Genomic DNA, 7,490 nt, shown 5'->3' on the forward strand with positions numbered 1-7,490 from the left:
TTTGCAGAATCTCCCCTGCAGTTTTCAAAATATCCCAAATATTCCTATTTCGAGGCCTGAGCTATATTTTGGAGCCAAACTCTGGCTCTCAGCACGTATTCGCAGTTTGAAATTACGAATTTTTATACACAACATATGCCAAGTACTGAAAGTGGCGTTTGGTCATATTTGTCCCAAACCTCCCCGCAGTTTTCAAAATATCCCAAACATCCTAATTTCGAGGCCTGAGCAATATTTTGGAGCAAAATTCTGGCTCTCAGCACGTATTCGCAGTTTGAAATTACGAATTTTTATACACAACATATGCCAAGTACTGAAAGCGGCGTTTGGTCACATTTGTCCCAATCCCCCCCTGCAGTTTTCAAAATATCCCAAACATCCCAATTTCGAGGCCTCAGCAATATTTTGGAGCCAAATTCTGGCTCTATGCACGTATTCGCGGTTTGAAATTACGACATTTTATACCCAACATATGCCGAGTCCTGAAAGCGGCAGTGAGTCACATTTCGAACAAACTCCCCTGCAGTTTTCGAAATATCCTAAATATCCCAATTTCGAGGCCTGAGCCATATTTTGGAGCCAAATTCTGGCTCTCTGGACATACTCGCAGTTTAAAATTACGACTTTTTATACCCACCATATGCCAATGTGTTTGGTCACATTTGTCTCAATCCCCCCTGCAATTTTCAAAATATCCCAAACATCCCAATTTCGAGGCCTGAGCCATATTTTGGAGCCAAATTCTGGCTCTCTGCACGTATTCGCAGTTTGAAATTACGACTTTTTTATACCTTACATATGCCAAGTACTGAAAGCGGCGTTTGGTCACATTTGTCCCAAACCCCCCGAGCAGTTTTCAAAATATCCCAAACATCCCAATTTCGAGGCCTGAGCCATATTTTGGAGCCAAATTCTGGCTCTATGCACGTATTCGCAGATTGATATTACGAATTTTTATACCCAACATATGCCAAGTCCTGAAAGCGGCAGTGAGTCACATTTTGCACAAACTCCCCTGCAGTTTTCGAAATATCCAAAATATCCCAATTTCGAGGCCTGAGCCATATTTTGGAGCCAAATTCTGGCTCTCTGCATGTAATCGCATTTTGAAATTAGGACTTTTTTAAACCCAACATATGCCAATGCGTTTGGTCACATTTGTCTCAATCCCCCCTGCAGTTTTCAAAATATCCCAAACATCCCAATTTCGAGGCCTGAGCCATATTTTGGAGCCAAATTCTGGCTCTCTCCACGTATTCGCAGTTTGAAATTAGGACTTTTTTAAACCCAACATATGCCAATGCGTTTGGTCACATTTGTCTCAATCCTCCCTGCAGTTTTCTAAATATCTCAAACATCCCAATATCGAGGCCTGAGTCATATTTTGGAGCACACGTCTGGCTCTCTGCACGTATTCGCAGTTTGAAATTACGACTTTTTATACCCAACATATGCCAAGTACTAAAAGTGGCAGTGAGTCACATTTTGCGCAAACTCCCCTGCAGTTTTCAAAATATCCCAAACATCCCAATTTCGAGGCCTGAGCCATATTTTGTAGCCAAATTTTGGCTCTCTGCACGTATTCGCAGTTTGCAATTACGACTTTTTATACCCAACATATGCCAAGTACTAAAAGCGGCGTTTGGTCACATCTGTCCCAATCCCCCCTGCAGATTTCAAAATATCCCAAACATCTCAATTTCAAGGCCTGAGCCATATTTTGGAGCCAAATTCTGGCTCTCTGCACGTATTCGCAGTTTGAAATTACGACTTTTTATACCCAACTTATGCCAAGTACTGAAAGCGGCGTTTGGTCACATTTGTCCCAAAGCTCCCTGCAGTTTTCAAAATATCCCAAACATGCTAATTTTAAGGCCTGAGCCATATTTTGGAGCCAAATGCTGGCTCTCTGCACGTATTCGCAGTTTGAAATTACGGTTTTATATACCCAACATATGCAAAGTACTGAAAGCGACGTTTGGTCATATTTGTCCCAAACCTCCCTGCAGTTTTCAAAATATCCCGAACATCCCAATTTCGATGCCTGAGCCATTCTTTGGAGCCAAATTCAGGCTCTCTGCACGTATTCGCAGTTTGAAATTACGACTTTTTTATACCCAACATATGCCAAGTCCTGAAAGCGGCAGTGAGTCACATTTTGCACAAACTCCCCTGCAGTTTTCAAAATATCCCAAATATCCCAATTTCGAGGCCTGAGCCATATTTTCGAGCCAAATTCTGGCTTTCTGCACGTACTCGCAGTTTGAAATTACGACTTTTTTATACCCAACATATGCCAAGTACTGAAAGTGGCAGTGAGTCACATTTTGCACAAACTCCCCTGCATTTTTCAAAATATCCTAAACATCTCAATTTCGAACCCTGAGCCATATTTTGGAGCCAAATTCTGGCTCTCAGCTCGTATTCGCAGTTTGAAATTATGACTTTTTATACCCAACAAATGCCAAGTACTGAAAGCGGTGTTTGGACACATTTGTCCTAAACCTCCCTGCAACTTTCAAAATATCCTAAACATGCTAATTTCGAGGCCTGACCCATAGTTTGGAGCAAAATTCTGGCTCTCTGCACGTATTCGCAGTTTGAAATTACGACTTTATATACCCAACATATGCCAAGTCCTGAAAGCGGCAGTGAGTCACATTTTGCACAAACTCCCCTGCAGTTTTCGAAATATCCCAAATATTCCAATTTCGAGGCCTTAGCCATGTTTTGGAGCCTAATTCTGGCTCTCTGCACATATTCGCAGTTTGAAATTGCGACTTGTTTATGCCCAACATATGCCAAGTACTAAAAGCGGCGTTTGGTCACATCTGTCCCAATCCCCCCTGCAGTTTTCAAAATATCCCAAACATCTCAATTTCAAGGCCTGAGCCATATTTTCGAGCAAAATGCTGGCTCTCTGCACGTATTCGCAGATTGAATTTATGACTTTTTATACCCAACATATGCCAAGTCCTTAAAGTGGGAGTGAGTCACATTTTGCACAAACTCCCCTGCAGTTTTCGAAATATCCCAAATATCCCAATTTCGAGGCCTGAGCCATATTTTGGAGCCTAATTCTGGCTCTCTGCACATATTCGCAGTTTGAAATTACGAATTTTTATACCCAACATATGCCAAGTACTGAAAGAGGCAGTGATTCACATTTTGCAGAAACTCCCCTTGCAGTTTTCAAAATATCCCAAACATCCCAATTTCGAGGCCTGAGCCATATTTTGGAGTCAAATTCTGGCTCTCTGCACGTATTCGCAGTTTGAAATTTCTACTTTTTATACCCAACATAAGCCAAGTACTGAAAGAGGCAGAGAGTCACATTTTGCAGAAACTCCCCTGCAGTTTTCAAAATATCCCAAATATTCCTATTTCGAGGCCTGAGCTATATTTTGGAGCCAAACTCTGGCTCTCAGCACGTATTCGCAGTTTGAAATTACGAATTTTTATACACAACATATGCCAAGTACTGAAAGTGGCGTTTGGTCATATTTGTCCCAAACCCCCCCGCAGTTTTCAAAATATCCCAAACATCCTAATTTCGAGGCCTGAGCAATATTTTGGAGCAAAATTCTGGCTCTCAGCACGTATTCGCAGTTTGAAATTACGAATTTTTATACACAACATATGCCAAGTACTGAAAGCGGCGTTTGGTCACATTTGTCCCAATCCCCCCCTGCAGTTTTCAAAATATCCCAAACATCCCAATTTCGAGGCCTGAGCCATTCTTTGGAGCCAAATTCAGGCTCTCTGCACGTATTCGCAGTTTGAAATTACGACTTTTTATACCCAACATATGCCAAGTACTGAAAGCGGCATTTGGTCACATTTGTCCCAAACTTCCCTGCAGTTTTCAAAATATCCCAAAAATCCCAATATCAAGGACTGAGCCATATTTTGGAGCCAAATTCTGGCTCTATGCACGTATTCGCAGTTTGAAATTAAGACTTTTTATACCCAACATATACCAAGTCCTGAGAGTGGCAGTGAGTCACATTTTGCACAAACTTCCCTGCTGTTTTCGAAATATCCCAAATATCCCTATTTCGAGGCCTGAGCCATATTTTGGAGCCAAATTCTGGCTTTCTGCACGTATTCGCAGTTTGAAATTGCGACTTTTTTATACCCAACATATGGCAAGTACTGAAAGCGGCGTTTGGTAACATTTGGAGCAATCCCCCCTGCAGTTTTCAAAATATCCCAAACATCCCAATTTTAAGGCCTGATTCACATTTTGGAGCCAAATTCTGGCTCTCTGCACGTATTCGCAGTTTGAAATTACGATTTTTTATACCCAATATATGCCAAGTAATGAAAGCGGTAGTGAGTCAAATTTTGCACAAACCCCCCTGCAGTTTTCAAAATATCCCAAATATCCCAATTTCGAGGCCTGAGCCATATTTTGGAGCAAAATTCTGGCTCTCTGCACGTGTTCGCGGTTTGAAATTTCTATTTTCATACCTAACATATGCCAAGTACTGAAAGTGGTAGTTAGTCACATTTTGCACAAACTCCCCTGCAGTTTTCAAAATATCCCAAACATCCAAATTTCGAGGCCTGAGCCATATTTTGTAGCCAAATTCTGGCTCTCTGCACGTATTCGCAGTTTGAAATTATGACTTTTTATACCCAACTTATGCCAAGTTCTGAAAGCAGCGTTTGGTCATATTTGTCCCAAACCCCCCTGCAGTTTTCAAAATATCCCAAATATCCCAATTTCGAGGCCCGAGCCATATTTTGGAGCCAAATTCTGGCTTTCTGCACGTACTCGCAGTTTGAAATTACGACTTTTTTATACCCAACATATGCCAAGTACTGAAAGTGGCAGTGACTCATTTTGCTAAACTCCCCTGCAGTTTTCAAAATATCCCAAACATCCCACTTTCATGGCCTGAGCCATATTTTGGAGCCAAATTCAAGCTCTCTGCAAGTATTCGCAGTTTGAAATTATGACTTTTTATACCCAACATATGCCAAGTTCTGTAAGCAGCGTTTGGTCATATTTGTCCGAAACCTCCCTGCGACTTTCAAAATATCCCAAATATCCCAATTTCGAGCCCTGAGCCATATTTTGGAGCCAAATTCTGGCTCTCAGCACGTATTCGCAGTTTGAAATTATGACTTTTTATACCCAACAAATGCCAAGTACTGAAAGCGGTGTTTGGACACATTTGTCCCAAACCTCCCTGCGACTTTCAAGATATCCTAAACATGCTAATTTCGAGGCCTGACCCATAGTTTGGAGCAAAATTCTGGCTCTCTGCACGTATTCGCAGTTTGAAATTACGACTTTATATACCCAACATATGCCAAGTACTGAAAGCGGCGTTTGGTCACATTTGTCCGAAACCTCCCTGCAGTTTTCAAAATAATACAAACATCCCAATTTCGAGGCCTGAGCCAGAATTTTGGAGCCAAATTCTGGCTCTATGCACGAATTCGAAGATTGAAATTACGACTTTTTATACCCAACATATGCCAAGTCCTGAAAGCGGCAGAGAGTCACATTTTGCACAAACTCCCCTGCAGTTTTCGAAATATCCCAAATATCCCAATTTCGAGGCCTGAGCCATATTTTGGAGCAAAATGCTGGCTCTCTGCACGTATTCACAGTTTGAAATTGCGACTTGTTTATGCCCAACATATGCCAAGTACTAAAAGCGGCGTTTGGTCACATCTGTCCCAATCCCCCCTGCAGTTTTCAAAATATCCCAAATATCCCAATTTCGAGGCCTGAGCAATATTTTGGAGCCAACTTCTGGCTCTCTGCACGTATTCGCAGTATGAAATTACGAATTTTTTATACGCAGTATGAAATTACGAATTTTTTATACCCAACATATGCCAAGTACTGAAAGCGGCGTTTGGTAACATTTGTCCCAAACCTCCCTGCAGTTTTCAAAATATCCCAAACATCACATATCAATACCTGAGCCATATTTTGGAGCCAAATTCTGGCTCTCTGCACGTATTCGCAGTTTAATATTACGATTTTTATACCCAACATATGCCAAGTACTGAAAGGGGCAGTGAGTCACATTTTGCACAAACTCCTCTGCAGTTTTCGAAATATCCCAAACATCCCAATTTCGAGGTGTGAGCTATATTTTTGAGCCAAACTCTGGCTCTCTGCACGTATTCGCAGTTTGAAATTACGACTTTTTTATACCCAACGTATGCCAAGTACTGAAAGCGGCGTTTGATCACATTTGTCCCAAACCCCCCTGCAGTTTTCAAAATATCCCAAACATCCCAATTTTGAGGCCTGAGCCATATTTTGGAGCCAAATTCTGGCTCTCTGCACGTATTCGCAGTATGAAATTACGACTTTTTATACCCAACATATGCCAAATACTGAAAGCGGCAGTGAGTCACATTTTGCTCAAACTCCCCTGCAGTTTTCAAAATATCCCAAACATCCCACTTTCAAGGCCTGAGCAATATTTTGGAGCCAAATTCTGGCTCTATGCAAGTATTCGCAGTATGAAATTACGAATTTTTTATACCCAACATATGCCAAGTGTTGAAAGCGGCGATTGGTTATATTTGTCCCAAACCTCCCAGCAGTTTTCAAAATATCCCAAACATCCCAATTTTGAGGCCTGAGCCATATTTTGGAGCCTAATTCTGGCTCTATGCACGTATTCGCAGTTTGAAATTACGACATTTTATACCCAACATATGCCAAGTCTTGAAAGCGGCAGTGAGTCACATTTCGCACAAACTCCCCTGCAGTTTTCGAAATATCCCAAATATCCTAATTTCGAGGACTGAGCCATATTTTGGAGCCAAATGCTGGCTCTCTGCACGTATTCGCAGTTTGAAATTACGACTTTTTTATGCCCAACATATGCCAAGTACTGAACGCGGCATTTGGTCACATTTGTCCCAATCCCCCCACTGTAGTTTTCAAAATGTCCCAAACATCCCTATTTCGAGGCCTGAGCCAAATTTTGGAGCCAAATTCTGGCTCTATGCATGTATTCGTGGTTTGAAATGACGACATTTTATACCCAACATATGCCAAGTACTGAAAGCGGCGTTTGGTTACATTTGTCCCAAACCTCCCTGCAGTTTTCAAAATATCCCAAACATCACAATATCGAGGCCTCAGCCATATTTTGGAGCCAAATTCTGGCTCTCTGCACGTATTCACAGTTTGATATTAGGATTTTTATACCCAACATATGTCAAGTACTGAAAGCGGCAGTGAGTCACATTTTGCACAAACTCCCCTGCAATTTTCGAAATATCATAAATATCCCAATTTTGAGGCCTGAGCCATATTTTTGAGCCAAATTCTGGCTCTCTGCACGTATTCGCAGTTTGAAATTACGACTTTTTTATACCCAATTTATGCCAAGTACTGAAAGCGGCGTTTGGTAACCTTTCTCCCAAACCCTCCTGCAGTTTTCAAAATATCTCAAACATCGCAATTTCGAGGCCTGAGCCATATTTTGGAGCCAAATTCTGGCTCT

Source organism: Procambarus clarkii, unplaced genomic scaffold (genome assembly GCF_040958095.1).
Source record: "Procambarus clarkii isolate CNS0578487 unplaced genomic scaffold, FALCON_Pclarkii_2.0 HiC_scaffold_116, whole genome shotgun sequence".
NCBI classification, from domain to species: Eukaryota; Metazoa; Arthropoda; class Malacostraca; order Decapoda; family Cambaridae; genus Procambarus; species Procambarus clarkii.